Source organism: Mus musculus, chromosome 8 (genome assembly GCF_000001635.26).
Source record: "Mus musculus strain C57BL/6J chromosome 8, GRCm38.p6 C57BL/6J".
Classification (NCBI taxonomy): domain Eukaryota; kingdom Metazoa; phylum Chordata; class Mammalia; order Rodentia; family Muridae; genus Mus; species Mus musculus.
The window spans coordinates 59,267,275-59,288,504 of NC_000074.6; positions in this window are offsets into that span (position 1 = coordinate 59,267,275).

Below are 21,230 nucleotides of genomic sequence, written 5' to 3' on the forward strand. Positions count from 1 at the left end.
CTAGCAACCACATGATGGCTCACAACCATCCATAATGAGATCTGACACCCTCCTCTGATGGGTCTGCAGGCAGCAACATACATTGTACTTATGTAAAATAAATAAATAAATAAATAAATAAATAAATAAATAAATAAATAAAATGTGTCTCAAGCCATAGCTCCCTGGTTAATAACCTGTTCATTTAAGGTCATTGAAAGTGAAGATGTGTGTTGTTTAGTGACCTTGTTGGTTATGATCATAAGAGCAATAAGACTTTGTAAAATTTTGTTCCTTTTAAAGGGTATTATTTTGAAAGTGGTTTGAAGTTTTAAACAAACATTTCTACAGTTATTGTGCATCAAAGAACTGTGAACAGTTAATAGCATCATGGAAATGGTATGTACTAAATCCTTGGCATTACTGTGCATTTTTCCCCATTTTTGTAATTTCTTTTTATTTCTTTTAGTGATTTTTTTAAAATTTACATTTCAATTTTTTCCCTTTTTCCATATCTCCCCTTCGGAAACACCCTATACTTTTCCTCCTCACCCTGCATCTATGAGGGTGTTCACCCACCCATCCACCCACTCCTCACTTCCCCACACTGGCATTCCCCTACACTGGGGGATCCAACAACCTCAGGCCCAGGACTGCTCTGGTCCAGTACCCAGGGAGCTCCAGGGGGTCTGCCCAGTTGAAACTGTTGCTCTCCATATAGGGCTGCAAACACCCTCAGCTCCATCAGTTACTTCTCTAACTCCATTGTGGACCATGCTCTCAGTCGAAAGGTTGGCTGCGAGCATCCATGTCTGTATTTGTTAGTCTCTGGCAGAGCCTCTCAGGAGACAGCTATATCAGGCTCCCAACAGCAAGCACTTGGCATCCACAATAGTGTCTGGGTTTGGCAACTCTATATGGGATGCATCCCCAGGTAGGGCAGTCTCTGGATGGCCTTTCGTTCAGTCTCTACTCCATACTTTGTCTCCATATGTCCTCCTTTAAACATTTTGTCACCCTTCTAAGAAGCACTACAGCAGCCATACCTTGGTCTTTCTTCTTCTTGGGCATCTGTGAATTGTATCTTGAGTATTCAGAACTTTTGAGCTACTATATACTTATCAGTGAGGGCACATACTGTGTGTCTTCTTTTGTGACTGAGTTACTTCACTTGGGATGATATTTTCAACTTACATCCATTTGCGTGAGAATTTCATTGTTTCTAATAGCCAAGTAGTATTCCATTGTGTAAATGGGGGTGAGCTTTGAGGCCTCCTATGATCAAGTTCTACCCAGTGTGGAATTCTAGACCTTCCTCCTCGCAGCCTTCAGTTGAAGATATAAAGCCCACCTTCTCCAGTACATGTCTGACTGCATGTCAGACATGTCCCCAATTAAATGTTTTCTTTTGTAAGTGTTGCCTTGGTCATGATATCTCTTCACAGCAATAAAAACTCCTAACTAAGACAAGGAGGTATATTCTGAAAAACCTATCATAATATTGTCTATATTTATAACCTACAGACTTGTTGCCCAATAGCATGTGACACAAAGTCCTCCAAACTTTACTATATTTTAATTATAAATTTCTGTCCTAATTCTTATCTATGCATATTCTTTAACATAAGAGAAAGTCAGAATGGAGAGTACTCTTTTCAGCCCTGAAGATGAAGAAATAATTTTGCCTTTTGTGTTTTCAAATACTTCATGTATTCAGAAAATATTCTCAAAAGAATCAAACTTTTAACTTACATTCTGTCAATCAATGTCTGGAATAAAAGTAAAGATAGAAATTACTCATCCATAAAAGCTGAACATTAATCATATTCAAATGAATACCCTCTATCCTTGGACTTCATAAACTACTAGGTAGACCAAGCATACATAGTAAATACAAGTGGGAAGCAAATAAAATATTGTCATTCATTTTATTATATTTTGAGTGATAGTATGTTTTAAGAAAGCATAAAATATTTTTTAAAATTCATGTAAAGATGTATTTTTCTGGAATTAAACAAATCTTGATACCAGCAGAAACGTAAAATTTGGTCAGCAAAACTAAAGTATACTTTGTTTGGTTTGCTTCAAAATGTCCACTTAAAAACGGGATAAGTGAAAATTTTAAAATTATATTCATAAATTTGGAGTTATTTGCAGTTAAATTCCTAATTAGATTGAGTACAAACTATTAAAAATATTTAGGGTATTTATTTTTTTATATATTCGAGATACTTACTTGTAGAAGAAATTGTTGAAATGATTTTAAAATTTTGGAAGCTACTGTGTGTATACAATTACATGGAAGTTTTGTAACATATGAAAATAAAGCAAAACTGTATTTTACAAGGTCATTTTCACCAGACCTATGAAACAAGGATGCTCACCACTGATCTTGCCATTCTTTCTAGAGTGTAGTGGAGAGAGGGTATAGAGAAAAGGTATAGAGATATTGTATAGAGGAAAGAGGATATAAAAGAGAAAGTGGATACAGGATGTTTAGAGAGAGGATGTTATTCTCCAGGTTCTTTTATTGTAAATAGCTTTAAAACAGCACCAACAAAAGTGAACAGTGATAACAGAAACTACTGTTTAATCTCTTAGCTTTCTCTGAAGCACTTTGCGAAGGCAACTATTTCCATTGATGGCTTTTCATTCTTACATAAACACTTCTTGAAGAAATGTAGAAACTGCAGAACACTCATGGAAGATTATTAGCCAGATTGTTTTATCTTAGCACCAGAATCCAGGAATGCTTCAGGCATTTCTTAAAAGTGTGACTATGAGAAGCTGGTATAGGGTACTGAGGCACAAACTTTTTCAACTTATTATAGATTCAACGGCATGTACATATCAATATGGAAAGTGAAATAAGTAAAGAGCCATTAATATATACAGTGATTCAACAAATATAATCGTTTCCACGATTTTTTAGCAAAATAGTAAATTATGCCTATGTGGGCATGAATGGATGTGTCAATATGTATTATCATCACCAAACATAGAAGACACATTCTCAAAATACAAGTCATAGTGCAACATCACATGTCAGTAGGAGTGGGAGACATTGCAAGGGTATAATTTCAGCAATCAGAATGTGTGCTCCTCCTTTCAGTCGGTGCCAGCCTCTTACACGCGTTCTCGCGACCGGCCAGGAAGAACGCAGCAAACCAGAATCTTCTGCGGCAAAGCTTTATTGCTTACATCTTCAGGAGCAAGAGTGCAAGAGAGCAAGAGCTCTATTGCTTACATCTTTAGGAGCCAGAGCGCAAGAGTGCAAGAGCAAAAGCAAGAGAGAGAATGGCGAAACCCCGTCCCTTTTTAAGGAGAATTATTCTCCGCCTAGGACGTATTACTCCCTGATTGGCTGCAGCCCATAGGCCGAGTTGTCGTCACGGGGAAGGCAGAGCACATGGGGTGGAAAACTACCCTTGGCACATGCGCAGATTATTTGTTTACCACTTAGAACACAGGATGTCAGCGCCATCTTGTAATGGCGAATGTGAGTGCGGCTCCCCACACCAGCCCCGGACCACCTTGGACACAAACACGGTAGATAGTCTCACAGTCCCCAGAGGACTCTCCATGCTGCAGGAGCCCTAGCACACACATGGTTCTTAGTATCAGTGGTGAGTAGAATGCAACATCTGTTCCAAAACAACTCGGAAGGGCCTGTGCCAGCAGGAACAGGGACACAGGAAACCAACCTGACCAGCGGCTGGGGTTCATTCTGGTCCACACCAGCCCCAGGCCACCTTGAACTTGGTGGACCATACCACAGTTCCCAGAGGACTCTCCATCCTGCAGGCACTCTAGCATGCCAAGGATCCTAGGATCACTGATCTGGGTTAAACATGAAACTTCTTAGAAAACCAAGAAGATGAAATTATACTAATTGTCTGGCATTTGAACGATGACATCTTAGTTAAAGTTGTAATTACTTTTTTTAAAAAATTGTTTATGACTCAGTGCAGCTTCCCCACCAGAGGAGAGTCCACCCCTAGGGAGGGCTCTGACCCCAGGACTCAGGTAAGAGCGCCATCTTGTACCCCAGGTCTCTCAGAGACCATTCTACACAGGAGAACATGTGGGCCACAGAAGCAACAGAACTTCTTGGATAGGGTTCCTTCAGGCCTTCATCTTCAGCCAGGAGGCAGATCTGAGATTCAGACCTCTGTGCACCTTGCCTGCAAGAGGAGAACTTGACTTCAGAGACTGCTCTGACCACTGGGACTCAGGAGAGAGTTGGACTCCGAGGAGTGCTGACAGAGGCTGACAGGAGGAACAAGCTCAAGTCAGAGATAGCTAGAATATCTAACACCAGAGATTACCAGATGGCAAAAGGCAAAGGTAAGAATCTTACTAAAAAAACCAAGACCACTAGGCATCATCAGAATCCTTTACTCCCACCACAGCAAGTCCTGGATACTGCAACACACCTGAAAAGCAAGATTCAGATTTAAACTCATATCTCATGTTGCTGATAGAGGATTTTAAGAAGGGCATTAAGAACTCACTTAAAGAAGTACAGGAGAACACTGATAAACAGGTGGAAGTCCTTAAAGAGGAAGCACAATAATCCCTCAAAGAATTATAGGAAAACACTGCTGAATTGGTAGAAATCCTTAAAGAGGAAACACAAAAATCCCTTAAAGAATTAAACAGAACCACAGGTGATGGAATTGAATAAAAGCATCCAAAATCTAAAAATGGAAGAAGAAACTATAAAGAAAACCCAAAGGGAGACAAATCTGGAGATAGAAATCCTAGGAAAGAAACCAGGAAACATAGATGAGAGAATCAGAAATAGAATAGAAGAGATGGAAGAGAGAATCCCAGGTGCAGATGATTCCATAGAAAACATGGACAGAACATTTAAAGAAAATGCAAAATGCAAAAAGATCCTAATTTAAAACATCTAGGAATTCCAGGACTCAATGAGAAGACCAAAACTAAGGATTATAGGTATAGATAAGAATGAAGATTTTCAACTTAATGGGCCATTAATTATCTTCAACAAAACTATAGAAGAAAAACTCCCTAAAAAAGAGATGTCCATGAACATACAAGAAGCCTATAGAATTCCACATAGACAGGACTAGAAAGGAAATTTCTCCCAACACATAATAATCAGAACAACAAATGCACTAAATAAAGATAGAATATTAAAAGCAGTAAAGGCAAAAGGTCAAGTAACATATAGAGGCAGACCTATTAGAATTACACCAGGCTTCTCACCAGAGACTATAAAAGCCAGAAGATCCTGGACATATGTTATACAGACCCTAAGAGAATACAAATGCTAGCCCAGGCTACTATACCCAGCAAAACTCTCGATTACCATAGATGGAGAAACGAAAATATTCCATGACAAAACCAAATTCACACAATATCTTTGCACTAATCCATCCTCTCAAAGGATAATAAAAGGAAAACTCCAACACAAGGAGGGAAATGACACCCTAGAAAAAGCAAGAAAGTAATCCTTCAACAAACCTAAAAGAAGATAGCCTCAAGAACCAAATGCCAACTCTAACAACAAAAATAACAGGAAGTAACAATTACTTTTCCTTAATATCTCTTAATATCAACAGACACAATTCCCAACTAAAAACAAATAGACTAACAGACTAGCTATATAAACAGGACCCAACATTTTGCTGCTTACAGGAAACCCACCTCAGGGAGAAAGACAATAAAAGGCTGGAAAACAATTTTCCAAGCAAACAGTCAGAAGAGACAAGCTGGAGTAGCCATTCTAATATCGAATAAAATCGACTTCCAACCAAAAGTCAACAAAAAAAGACAAGGAGGGTTACTTCATACTCATCAAAGGTAAAATCTTCCAAGATGAACTCTCAATTCTGAATATCTATGCTCCAAATGCAAGGCTATCCACATTCATTAAGGAAATTGTAGTAAAGCTCAAAGCACACATTGCACATCTCACCATAAAAGTCGGAGACTTCAATACCTCACTCTCTTCAAGGGATAGATCATAGAAACAGAAACTAAACAAAGACACATTGAAACTAACAGAAGTTATGAAACAAATGGAAATAGATATCTATAGACCATTTTATCTTAAAACAAAAGAATATAACTTCTCAGCACCTCATTGTACTTTCTCCAAATCAGACTATATAACTTGTCACAAAACAGGCCTCAACAGATACAAAAATATTGAAGTTATCCTATGCATCCTATCTCATCACCACAGACTTAAGACTGATCTTCAATAACAATATAAATAATAGAAAGCAAACATTCATGTAGAAGCTGAACAACACTCTCCTCAATGATAACTTGGTCAAGGAAGAAATAAAGAAAGAAATTAAAGACTTCTTGTAGTTTAAGGAAAATGAAGCCACAACATACCCAAACTTATGGGACATAATAAAAACAGACCTAAGAGGAAAACTCATAGCTCTGAGTGCTGCCAAAAAAAAAAACTAGAGAGAGCATACACTAGCAGCTTGACAGCACACCTAAAAGCCCTAGAACAAAAGGGAGCAAATTCATCCAAGAGGAGTAGACTGCAGGACATAATCAAACTCAGGGCTGAAATCAACCAAGTGGAACAAAAAGAACTGTACAAAGAATCAACCAAACCAGGAGCTGGGTTTTTTGGGTTTTTAGTTTTTTTGTTTTTGTTTTTGTTTGTTTGTTTGTTTTGTTTTGTTTTTGAGAAAATCAGCAAGATAGATGAACCCTTAACCAGACTACTTAGAGGGCACAGCAACAGTATCCCAATTAACAAAATCAGAAATGAAAAGGGAACCATAACAAAGGAAACTGAGGAAATTTAAAACACCATCAGATCCTACTACAAAATGCTATATGTAACAAACTGGAAAACCGGTATGAAATGGACAGTTTTCTAGACAGATGCTAAGGAAGTGAAAGATCTGTATGATAAAAACTTCAAGTCTTTGAAGAAAGAAATCAAAGAAAATCGCCGAATATGAAAAGATCTCTATGCTCATGGATGGGCAGGATTAATATACTAAAAATGGCTACCTTGCCAAAAGCAATCTATGGATTCAATGCAATCCCCATCAAAATTCCAACTCAATTATTCGCAGAGTTAGAAAGGGCAATTTGCAAATTTATCTGGAATAACAAAAAAAAAAAAATCTAGGATAGCAAAAACTACTCTCAACAATAAAAGAACCTCTGGTGGAATCACCATGCCTGCCTCAAGCTGTACTACAGAGCAATTGTGATTAAAAACTGTTTGGTACTGGTACAACAACAGACAGACAGATCAGTGGAATAGAATTGAAGACCCAGAAATGAATCCACACACCTATAGTCACTAGCTCTTTGACAAAGGAGCTAAAATTATCCAGGGGAAAAAAGACCGCCTTTTCAACAAATGGTGCTGGCTCAATTGACAGTTATCATGTAGAAGAATGCAAATTGAACCATTTTTATCTGCTTGTATAAAGCTCAAGTCTCAAGTTTCAAGGAGCTCCACATAAAACCAGAGACACTGAAAATTATAGAGGAGAAAGTGGGGGAAAGCCTCAAAGATATGGGTAGAGGGGAAAAATTCCTGAACAGAACAGCAATGGCTTGTGCTGTAAGATTGGGTATTGACAAATGGAACCTCATAAAATTACAAAGCTTCTGTAAGGCAAGAGACATAGTCAATAAAACAAAAAGGCCACCAACAGATTGGAAAAAGATCTTTACCAATCCTAAATCCAGTAGGGGATTAATATCCAATATATTCAAAGAACTCAAGAAGCTGGACTCCAACAAATCAAATAACCCCATTAAAAAACGTGGTTCAGAGCTAAACAAAGAATTCTCAACTGAGGAATACCGAATGGCTAAGAAGCACCTTTAAAAAATGTTCAACATCCTTAATCATCAGAGAAATGTAAATCAAAACAACCCTGAGATTACACCTCATACCAGTCAGAATGGCTAAGGTCAAAAATTCAGGTGACAGCAGATGCTGGCAAGGATGTGGACAAAGGAACACTCCTCCATTGCTGGTGGGATTGCAAGCTGGTACAACCACTCTTGAAATCAGTCTGGCAGTTCCTCAGAAAACTGGACATACTACTATGGGAAGAGCCAGCAATACCTCTCATGGGCATATACCCAGAAGATATTCCAACTTGTAATAAAGACACATGCTTTACTATGTTCATAGCAGCCCTATTTATAATAGCGAGAAGCTGGAAAAAATCCAGATGTCCCTCAACAGAGTAATGGATACAGAAAATGTGGTGCATTTACACATGGAGTACTACCCAGCTATTAAAAACAATGATTTTATGAAATTCTTAGGCAAATGGATGGTTCTGAATGATATTATCCTGAGTGAGGTAACCCAATCACAAAGAACTCACATGATATGTACTCACTGATAAGTGGATATTATCCTAGTAAACTAGAATACCCAAGATAACATTTGCAAATCACATGAAACTCAAGAAGTAGCGAGACCAAAGTGTGGATACTTTGTTCTTTCGTAGAATGGGGAAGAAAATACCCATGGATGGAGTTACAGAGACAATGTTTGGAGCTGAGATGGAAGGAAGGACCATCTAGAGACTGCCCCACTTGGGGATTAATTCTACAAACAACCACCAAACCCAGACACTATTGCATATGCCAGCAACATTTTGCTGACAGGACCCTGATATAGCTGTCTCTTGTGAGGCTGTGCCAGTGAAGTGGATGCTCACAGTCATCAATTTGATGGAACACAGGGTCCCCAATGAAGGAGATATCAAAAGTACCCAAGAAGCTGAAGGGGTCTGCAAACTTATAGGAGGAACAACAATATGGATTAATCAGTATCCCCAGGGCTTGTGTCTCTAGTTGCACATGTATCAGAGGATGGCCTAGTAGGCCATCAATAGGAGGAGCAGTCCTTGGTCTTGGGTAGTTTATTTGCCCCAGTATAGGGGAATGCCAGGGACAAGAAATGGCAGTGGGTGGATTGGTGAGTAGGGTAGAGGGAGGTTATAGGGGACTTTCTGGATAGCATTTGAAATGTAAATGAAGAAAATATCTAATAAAAAATAAAATAAAATAAAACAAAATAAAAAAGAATGTGTGCTGCTTGGAAAACAAAAGTACCTCTCCTATTAGTCGTCTAGCAACCCTGCCCCAACTCTGCAAATGGAATTTTATTGAGACCTAATGTCATTATCAACATGAAAAATATTATCAGATTGTGATGTTTCATCTTTTGAATAGTTGACACAATCCTTATGGATAAGCAATCTTTCAGTGTTTTAGACTTTGCTGAGTTCAGTATATATTTCTAATTTGAATTTTGTGATTTCAAGAATTATCAGTTTGAGTTTAGTCAGAAGAGAGGCACCTAGCTAATCCTCAAGAGACTGAAGGGACCAGGGAGTGGGGAGATCTGAAAGAGATGGGGTATAGGATTTGGGGACATCCTACTTGTGGAGATGGGAGCAGGGGAGGAGGTATGGAATGTGGAACAGTCAGATGGTGGACCAGGTTGGGGTAAACTCTGAAGTGTAAAAAAAAAAAAAAAAAAAAGATTAAATAACTTATTTAAAAATATTCTCAGTTTAGTGTTTAAATACAAGTTTGCTTCTTTTCAGCTGGAAATAATTCTGCATAATTATTTATAAAATGTTTTCTTTGATCTTATAGTAAGATTTAAATTCTGACTGTTTATCCCTTTAAATAGTCAATTACAAATTAAAATGCATTGTTTAATTAATTGAATGAGAACTGAACCATCGTGGTATTTAGCATAATATGACAGTGCATTTTGAGAGAGGGTTTGGCTCACAGGTTATGAGCCCTTCAGCCACATGCCAGCACACAGTGGTTTGTAACTCTAGTTCCAGATGATTCAATACCTTCTCTGACTCCTGCAGTCTCCTGCACACATGTGGTACAAAAATTCATTCAGACAACCACACATGCATTCATATAAAATAAATAAATTATATATGTATATACATATATATACATATATATATATATGAGATATGTGCTCAATAATAAGAGGATATTAGCCCAGAAACTTAGAATGCCCAAGATACAATTTGCAAAACACAAGAAAATCAAGAAGAAGGAAAACTAACATGTGGATACTTCATTCTTCCTTAGAATAGGGAAAAAAGTACCCATGAAAGGAGTTACAGAAACAAAGTTTGGAGCTAAGATGAAAAGATGGACTATCCAGAGACTAACCCACGTGGGGATCCATCCCATAATCAGCCACCAAACCCAGACACTATTGCATATGCCAGCAAGATTTTGCTGAAGGGACCCTGATATAGCTGTCTCGTTTGAGACTATGCCAGTGCCTGGCAAATACAGAAGTGGATGCTCACAGTCATCTATAGGATGGAACACAGGGCTCCCAATGGAGAAGCTAGAGAAAACTCCCAAGGGGCTGAAGGGGTCTGCAACCCTATGAACAAGCCAGTACCCCCAGAGCTCCTGTGTCTAGCTGCATATGTAGTAGAAAATGGCCTAGGCGGCCATCATTGGGAAGAGAGGCCCCTTGTTCTAGCAAACTTTATATGCCCCAGTACAGGGGAATGCCAGGGCCAAGAAGTGGGAGTGGGTGGGTAGGGGAGCAGGGCAGGGGGAGGGTATAGGGAACTTTCAGGGTAGCATTTGTAATGTAAATAAAGAAAATATCTAATAAAAAAAAGAATAAAAAAATGCACCTAGATGATGTATTCATCATTTTAAAAAAGAAAAAAAACATTAAAGCACTAACTTGTTTAGGAGATTATTTTTTTCAATATCATGTAACCATTTAATCAAAGACCATGATTATCATATTAGGGAATTTTAATATAAACGATATCATTTTACAACTGCCATGAATCAGAAATATATTTGATCATATGAAAATAAATAGCTTAAAGTTAACTTCTGTGAAAGATTTGTGAAGTGTAGCCAAATGAGCTTGACTTATATGTTAGGGATAGTATATATAAAAATAATGCGAAACTAAACATTCAGAAAGTGAAGATTCTGAATTTTAAGGTGGTTTAAAAATTTATGTGGGATATTTTAACTCATATATTAGCAAGTGGCTACAAAAAGTGAAAACAAATCTCCCTTTCTATAAATCAAGAAGCTGCATACAATATGTAACATTTGGCAATGACATCAGTACAGAACAAAGATAATAGTTTTAGGGTACTTTTTCACTATTTTAGGTCATACAAAAAAATCCAGAGTAAGAGTTCCTAAGGAGTGAGTGGAGCAGGGTCAGGAGGCAAAGTGCAGCTAGGCTAGTTCAATGGGAAGCTTGGGTTCAAGTGAGACTCTAAATATGTAAGATAGAAAGCAATTAAGGAAGACAATCAAATGTCATCATTGGGGCTCAACATGTATGACAACTCCCACACAGTATGTGCACACACACACCAATGCCCATCCTTTCAAACATCCACAAACACATGCACACAAACACAAACACATAGTGAAATACACTGATGTCTTCAAGGATTATTCTATTGTCTTACGTTTGGTTCATTAAGAAACTTTACAAAGCATAAGACATTGAAGATGCCTGGGAAGATGCATTTGTTTTCAGCACGGTGCTTAGTTCTTGAGTCTGTGGCTGTACTTTTTTTCATTTTTAGATTTTTTGGTGTGCTTTATGCTTATTTTACTAGAATATGTGTCTGCATTGGGTGCATGTCTGGTGCCTATAGAGCCTAGAAGAGAACATCAGATCCTCTGGAACTGGAATTCCAGGTGCTTTGTGAGCTATGTGGGTACAGTGAATCCAAGACAAGAACTCTGGAAGAGTAGCCAATGCTCTAACTTTCTGAGGCTTCTCCTCAGCCTCTCTTTGCAGGTTAGTTTGTTCATAAATTTAAATGGCATGAGCATACATATTCTTTAAGTACAATTTAGGTATAAAATGTTCTTAGAGATATAACAATGGATTTCATTAAGTTAGAATATTTGCTTATTCATTTTGGTAAATTTTCAATAAAATAGAGTAATTGCATATACAGTTTGGTAGACCTATAACATATAAAACTATCACATACACATAAACATGCACACACAAACACACACACACACACGAGCACTTTAAGAATGAGTTGTACAGATTGCTGAGTTTTTAGAAATATAGTGAACAGTATAGTACAATATTAAATTACTAATATACAATCATTTAAATTATGAACAAAAACTCTTCATGAGAAAAAAGAAATCGATTGTTTCCCCAATGGTAATATCTCATAGAGGATGTAATCTACAAATTAACAACATTGTATAAGCACATTACATTTCAGTGAAAACTTCTTGAAGCAGCATCTATTACTAGGGACAAAAGAGTCTAAGAAAGACAAAAAGGAAGTCCCAAATAAATGAACAATAAAATGTAAATGGAATGCAGGCCAGTAAAGTAATCACCTTCAAAGATTGTCAGGCTGGAATCTTCATAAGAAAAGCTTTACTACAGTCAGTGATATATATTTTTAATATTGTAGATGGGCAAAAGATAAACCATGTGACCTATGAACTAGGTAGCTATAAAGATACCGAAATCTTCTAGGAATATGCAATGAAGTGGTTAGTGCCTAACTCATGTGCCTGAGTACAGCAAGTCTTCAAATTTTTTGCATTACATAGACACTTTTATAAGCTATTGAGATCTACAGAATACCAAGCTAAAAAGGAAATCATAAAACCAAATGTGCTTAAAAGAAAATTGTCAGTTATCAATCAAAGTTAGTTTTTCATAATCTATAGGGATAGGACCCCCAAACTGGAGAGTTTGGAAGGAGTCTTCAGGTAAATAATATGTATTCAGAAATGAAAAGTATTTTTAGAAAAAGAGTCAGGTAACATCTAAGAAAGATTTGGAGCTCTAATGTAAATGATAGGCTCTGTGGCTCCTTATCATTAAACACATTACTTAAAATTCTAGGCTACAGTTTATGCTTTTTAATTTAAAAATTCCAATGTTCTGTACTTTAATTATATGACTTGTTTGAAAATATATTTTTAATTTTAATTACTCTTTTATAATTTTTTTCTACCCTATCTCCCACCCTCCAGGTTCCAAGAGGATGTCTCCACTCCCACCTCACCCCCAGTAGACCCCCCCCCCCCCAGACTCCCTGGGGCCTCAAGTATCAGGAGGGTTAGGTACACCTTCTCTGACTGAGGCCAGACCAGACAGATCTCTGCTATATATGTGTTGGGAACCTCATATCAGTTAGTTAATGCTGCCTAGTTGGTGGCTCAGTGCAGGAAAGATCTCTGGGGTCCAGTGAGTTGAGACTGCTGGTCTTCCTATGGCTTTGCCCTCCTTCTTGGCTTCTTCTAAATTTTCCATAATTAAACCACAGGGGTTCCTGGCAGCTGTCGAATGTTTGAGTGTAAATATGTTTATTTGACTCTTTCAGGTTCTTGTTAGGCTTCTCAGAGGGCAGTCATGATAGGCTCCTGCTTGTAAGCACACCATAGCATCAGTAATAGTGTCAGGCCTGGGCTCTCTCCTTAAGCTACATACCAATAAGACCCTGTCACTGGACATTCTTTTCCTCAAATTCTTCTCCACTTTTGTCCCTGCAGTTCTTTAAGACAGGAACAATTCTAGGTCAGAGTTTTTGACTGTGGCATAGGAACCCCATTTCTATATTTGATATTCTGTCTTTCTACTGGAGGTGGATTCTACAAGTTCCCTCTCCCCATTGTAGAACATTTCATCTAAGGTCCCTTCTTTTGAGTCCTTAGAGTCACCTCCCAGGTCTCTGGTGCATTCTGGAGGGTCTTCCCACTTCCTACCTCCTGAGATTGTTTGTATTCTTTCTGCTGGCCCTCAGGGTTTCAGTTCTAACCCTCCCACAATACCTGATCATGTTCCCATTTTCCCTTCCCAGTCCCCTTTCCCACCCAGGCCCCTCCCCCTCTTTGCCCCCCTTATTGCTTCTTTCTCTTACCCAAGTGGGATTGAGGCACACTCACTTGGACCCTTCTGCTTGTTTACCTTATTAAGTTCTGTGGACTTTATCTTAGATATTCTTTTGGGCTAATATCTACTTATTAGTGAATATATACCATGAATGTCCTTTTTTTTCTGAGTTACCTCACTAAGGATGATATTTTCTAGTTCCATCCATTTGCCTCAAAAACTCATACTATCCTCATTCTTAATAGCTGGGTAGCATTTTATTATGTAAATGAAAAACATTTTCTGTATCAATTCTCCTTTTATGGGACATCTGGTTTGTTTCCAGCTCTGGCTATAATAAGCAAGACCACTATGAACATAGTGAAACACATGCCCCTGTAGCATGGCAGGTATATGTTCAAGAGTAGTATATCTGGGTCTTCAGGTAGACCTATTTCCAATTTTCTGACAAAACCCCAAATTGATTTCCAGAGTGGTTATACTAGCAATGGAGAAATATTTCTCTTTCTCCACATACTCACTGACATGTGTTGTCACCTGAGTTTTTGATATTAGTTATTTTGATTGGTGTAAGGTGAAATCCCAGGGTCATTTGTGTCTGCATTCTCTGATTACTAAGGGCTTGGAACATTCATTTAAATGCTTCTCAGCCATTCGAGATTCCTCTGATATGAATTCTCTGGGGTTTTTTTGTTTGTTTGTTTGTTTGTTTGCTTGTTTGTTTTTTACTTTTGATTTTTTTTTGATTGGGTTGTTTGGGTTTTTTGGGGGGGTGTTGTTTGATTGGTTTTTTTTTTTTTTAGTGGTTAGCTTCTTGCATTCTTTATATTTTTTGGATATAAGCCTTCTATCAGGTGTGGAGTTGGGGAAGATTATTTTCCCAATCTGTAGGTTGTCAATTTGTCTTATTGAATATGTCCTTGGCCTTACAGTAACTTTCCAGTTTCATGGTGTCCCATTTAATAATTCCTGATCTTAAAGCCATTAGAGTTTTCTACTTTGGAAATTTCCTTCTGTTTGAGGCTCTTTCCCTCTTTCTCTTCTATTAGATTCAGTGTATCTGGTTTTATGTTGAGGTCCTGACCCACTTAGACTTGAGGTTTGTGAAAGGTGACAAATATGGATCTATTTTAATTTTTCTACATAGAGACTGCCAGGTAGACCACCACAATTCATAAAAGATGGTTTCCTTTTTCTATTGTATATTTTTGCCTACTTTGTCAAAGATCAAGTGTCTATAAGTGGATGGTTTTATTTCTGTGTTATCAATTATATTCCATGTCTGTCTCTGTATCAATACCAGGAAGTTTTTACCACTATTATACTATAGTATACCTTGAAATAATGGGTGATGATTCCTTGAGAAATCTTTTTATTGTCAAGAATTTTGTTTATTATTCTTGTTTTTTTTGTTTTTCCAGATGAATTTGAAAATTGCCCTTTCATTATCTTTGAAGAATTGTGTTGGCATTTTTATGGAGATTGTTTTGATAAATAAAAATATTATCTATAAAGCTGTGTCTGGTATGTAAAATAAAATTTAAATTTAAAAAAGAGTATTTTCAAGAAGAAGGAATATTTTCCATCCTTTCTGATGACACTGACATTATTCTGCAGATATAACTTACTTATTTACAAGAAAAATTAACTGCAGACTTACAGTCTCATCTTAGAAATTTATTGAAAAACTATGATCAAGAAACAGAAGAAACTTTTTTATAGAATTCCACATAGTATACCAAGATAAAAATAATGACTTGCTGAAGAATATACTACATTCTTTCTTGGAATCTATCCATAATTATCTAAAAAGTGCAATAGATTTTGTTCTCAAAAATAATGTTCTCTTACCCACTAGGAGAAATTGTTCTAGTTTAATTTTTTTGGCAATACTAATTCAATTAATTCTTTTATCTTTCTCATAATTACTTTTTCCATTTATCGTTTATTATGTCTGTTAGTATTAAATGATTTCTGTAAGGAAAGAGAGGAAATGGAAAGAGCAACCAATCCTGCACTGAGAAGTACATTTGTCATGGCTTAACTGCTGGATGCTGTGATTCCAGCTCTCAGGAAGTTGAGACAGAGGACATATTTTCCAGACCAGCCCCTCCTACAGATTGCTTTCATCTTCTCTATTCAGAATGAGGTTTAATGTGGGTTTGTCATATTTAGTCTTTACTATGCTGAGGTATATTCCTTCCAGGCCTATTCTCTCTAGGACTTCTATCATGAAGACATGTTTCTATGGTTTTGGTTTTTTGGATCCTCCCTCAGGGTGTACAGGTGCTGCTGATGAAGTGGAGTCTGGAACAGGTGAGTAGATAGGATCTCAGTGTAGCAGTGAGTACCAATGGCAAGAAGGTCTTCTCTGAGGATTTATAGAATTGTTATAGAATTTTTAAGATTCTATTCAATGAAACAGTTTGTTCTTATATATTTATTCAGGATGAATAGTACTATAAAATCCCGAGAACTGGAAGAGGTTCTTCTTAGTTCACTGGCTGAGACGTAAGGTGTTGAGTATACCTCTATTGCATGGAGAGGCATTCCAGGAGGTTGAACCTGTAATTTTTCCCAGGACTATATGACATTCCTCAGGTAGAGGATGTGAGGCTTGGGCTTACCGGATAAGGACAGGCAGTGTAAAGGAAGATCAGCTGAAAAAGTGAGTCTTCCATTTTGCTCTGAGCTTAGCGTGTTGTCAGGTCATGATAGATTTAAAAGCCACATTTCCCAACATGCTTTGTTTTGAGAAAGTCATTTTTGGTACCAATTGATATAATGTGATTTTGTTTGTTTGTTTGCTTGCTTTAAAGGCCAACCACAAAAGAGAGAACTCATACTTGGCATATTAACCCACCTAAAAGCTATGCCAGAGGAGTTCTTCATGGATATTAGATGTGAAAGTAGTGTGATCATTTAGCTAAATTATAACACATCAGGCTAACTTCTAAATATTTATTTTCAAATCCATAGACAAATTCCATTTTCAGCTCTATTCAAAGACACCGCTGTTTGGCATGAGTGGCAGTGACTGCAGAGATCAGTTGCTGCTCAGTGTATGAGAACATTTGCACCACCACCTCTAGCGCTCATCAATGCTCATGGAAAATGTATCAGAAGGAGTGTAAAAGGTGGCAGATAGGAAGAAGGACTTGGAAATACTGAACTGTTATACCTGGACATGGCTGTGACAAGACAGTTATGATATCATAGTTTTGCCTGCCTGAAGTGGACATACAAGATACTGGCCAATTAATAGTCCATTATCAATTGGGGTAGAAGCAATGCTATTCCCATTCTCTGCTGAACTATTGCAGACTGGAAGATTTTTCACAGGAGTGGTAGTCACTGCCTTCAATTAAGTACCCACTTACATGTCCACTAGTTTATAATGGATAGTTCTAAACTCATTATCACAGATATTATTCTGTTTATGACAACAAAAACAAGAGCTGAGGTTTTGCTTGTTTGGGAGTAACTTCAGGGAAAAGGGGGGTTTAAGGGATGTAAGGAAGAATATGAAACAGTAGAGGGATTATAGTCAAAATGTACTTTACCTATGTATGAACATGTCAAAGAACAAAGTCAACAAAAAGAAAACTATTTTTTATATATTTTTATTACGTATTCTCCTCAATTACATTTCCAATGCTATCCCAAAAGTCCCCCATACCCTCCCCCCACCACTCTCCTACCCACCCATTCCCACTTTTTGGCCCTGGCGTTCACCTGTACTGGGGCATATAGTCAGAAAAGCAAACAAACACAAACCCTGAAGTTTATAACATACAAACTTTTGGAATCTCAGCCAAGATGTCTCAGCTAACACTAGTAGCTTGTGTGGCTCAATGGGAAGTGGAAGATATGCATGTAATATTCAAAGTTAACACGAAATCCCATAATGCAATATGGTAAGTGTGTTTCTGAAACACATAAGATCTATCCCTTGTGTGATTTTGAATTAACTTTTGGGACCTGATACTCAGAAATATTTTTTTGTTGTCAAAATTTTCCCAATTTCCCATGTTCAATTATATGACTCTATGTAGGCTCATAATCAGTTTAAGAAGTTGTATAATATTCTGCTCCTAGTTTTCCAGTTTTGTTTCGTTTTCTTTTCTTTTCTTTTTCTGTAGGGTTGATGTTTCCAGGCCTTTTTCATGTCTATACACCAACTGGTTGTCCATTGCCAATAATTAAAAGGTATATTTTCCCCCTTGTAATTTTCTATACAATAAAATATAGTAAACATTATCTTTGTGCTAGGTATCATAGGTAAAAATGTTAATACTATTTAAAGGCTATAGAGCATACTTGTAGGTTATATGCAAAACTGCATCATGTTAAATAATTAACAATTATCTACTAAGTTATGATGTGTTTGAAAAATCATGGAAGCCATCTGCCATGGGTCCCAAAGGACATCTATATCAACATTTTAGTGTTGGTATTAAAATCTGATAAGGGTATCCACTCTTGAGCACATCAAATGTAATAGGATATATTATTGCTAATTTAATTAGATTGTTAAATACAATTGAAATGCTTCATTATTGAGCAATAGCCAGCCTTATGGCTTTACATACATCTTGCTGAGACCCATTCATTTATTTTTAATTCCTTTTACACCTATCTTGACAAGTTCTTCTCTTGAAAGCAAATTTAGTAATCACTGTGACAATGAGCATACTGCCCTTGCAGAAAAGTCTGCAGTACGTCCCAATTAAGAAAGCTATGACATGCTATAGACAAATCTTCCTTAGGGTCATCCAACCGAAGGTCTGCTTTACAAGGAGCAACGCAGACATGAATGGAGCTATGGTTCACAAAATCAGGCTCTGCCTGGAGTAAGAACTTCCAAGATTATATCATGAGAAAGCACTTCTGCAGCATAGGTGCCAACTGGAATCTCTGCATTTCAGGCCATCAGCAGCATAAGAAGTCTCCAGAGATTGTGAGTAGAAGGATGACTTTGGCACCCTGTTGCAATTTGTTAACACTCATGAAATTTGCCTATAAGGCATAACCTTGAAAGTGGCTTCTATTTTCATGTTGTGTTACAGAAAATGTAGGCCTACCTACTCATTAAAGGAAGATTGCTTATTAGTTCTAAGATGAGTGTCTTAGTTAGAATTTTACTGTTGTGAAAAGACACCATGACCAAGGACAATATTTAATAGGGGCTGACTTACAGGTACAGAAGTTCAGCCCATTATAATCAAGATGGGAGCATGGCAGTGTCTAAGCAGGCAGAGTGCAGGCAAAGCTGAGAGTTCTACATCTTCATCTGAAGACTGCCAGCAGAATACTGACTTACAGGCAGCTAGGATGAGGGTCTTAAAGTCACAGAGACACACCTACTCCAACAAGGCCATGCCTACTCCAACATTGTCATACCCTTTAATAATGCCACTTCCTGGGCTGAGCATATACAAACCATCACAATGAGCAAGCAAGCCTCTGGAGAACAGTGTGAGAAACAGCTCTTGAAAGGAACAGCATCCCCAGCTACTGCTGTCAAGCCAAAGACATGGGCATCAATAGATTTGTTGCTAAGGGAAAAATACAGAAGGCTATGTTTAATAGCTATACTAAACTCTGTAGAATAGACAAAATATTCTGTTAGTGTTTCTGAACCTTCCTAATACTATGAACCTTTAATATAAGTATCCCATGTAGAAGTGGCCTCAACCATAAAATTATTTTGTTTCTATTTCATAGCTGTAATCTTGCTAGTGTTATAAATCATAATGTAAAATATGACATGCAGAATATCTGATAGGTGACCCCCCTAATGGGGTCATGACACATGGTTGAGAACTGTAGCTCTAGACTTCCTCTCTGCTCTTTTACAGTGCTTTTGTTCACTGAGTCATTCAAAATATGCAACTAATTTAATAATTTTAAATTATAGTTTTGGTCTTCAGTAATTTGTACTAATGTGTATAATTACTGGGATTTTTTGTAATAAAAATGAAAGGGAAAATTTTATAACTACAACCACCTAAGTCCTCAAAACTCTTGACTTTTTCATTAATGATTTCAGTGCAATCCCAACCTTCAGTTGGCTACATTCATAAGCTTTAGATTCATATCTGTAACCAATATTTCTAATAAAGTATTTAAATAATTTCAAAAGGGACAGAAAGAAGGAAGTTGGTTCTCATTGGGACCAATATATTTTAAAGAAATCTCTTGCAAACACTTGTAATTAGATAAAGAACATAGGAGTTTAGTTTATTTGATAAATCAAACAGGAATATATGTGAACTTTCAAGATAATTTTTTATCTTCTATAATAAAGAATGGTTCACAAATTAATAAATATAAAAATGGATTATGATTTTTGGCTGTATTAAATGCTGTGAACAGATCACAAGTATCTAACCTTCTAAACTGTCAACTTCTCTTCCTTTGAAACAGTGTAGGATTCCTCATATCTGAGATTTTCCAACAGCAACTTTACTATTGCTATGTGGCAGTGCCAAAGATCAACTGTTTCACCAGTTTTTATTGTTTTGATTTGTTTAGGAGCTTTAAAACTTAAAAGGCTGTTTGACTATATATGTTTGGATCAAGTTTTTTTTTTTTTTACTTGAACAATTTAAATATCTGATACCTCCCCCCTTTTTTTTTTACAGATTCTTTTTTGTAATTTTTAAAAATAAACCTCATTTTGTTTTTGAGCCATTTCTTTGAAAATTGGTCTTTTGTTAATTTGTTAGGTATCCTCCCTGGTAAACCTAGAGAAGTTGTTAAATTTTCGTCAGAGTACTAAAAGGATGGGGTTGTTTCTAGAGGAAGCATTGAGTCAGCCTCTTGTAGAGACATTAAATGGTACAGATTTGTTTTTTTCCAGGTAGTTCTATATTTCTAGATATCTGTGTTCTGTGATAGTTCTTTTTTATCTTAGCATCATGCAGCGAAAAAATGTGTCAATAAGAGCTTTGATTGTTCAGTAAGTAACAGAGCAAGTGTGTGTTCTCTGTGAATGGATCTGCAAACACAAGCAAACTTGCAGGACAGTTTAATGTCATAGTGTTCCAGGGAACCTCAGAGTTAGAAACTGTAATCAGAAGTTAGGGAACATTCTACTATAAATGAAGTAGTTGAGAATGCAACTATTTTCCCCAAGATGATGAGCACAAAAGCATCCATCAAATTTAGGATAAAACATGCTGAAAATTCTTGCCACAGAATATACAGAAGAGCACTATAGTCTAGGCCATTAGAAAAACTCCGTTTCCTAAGGCTTTCGAGGTGGATTCAAAGATTGGATACTCCCTCATCTGGAAAACAGTGACTTCCTGGAAGTGGATGTCTCAGGCATGTCTCCCCA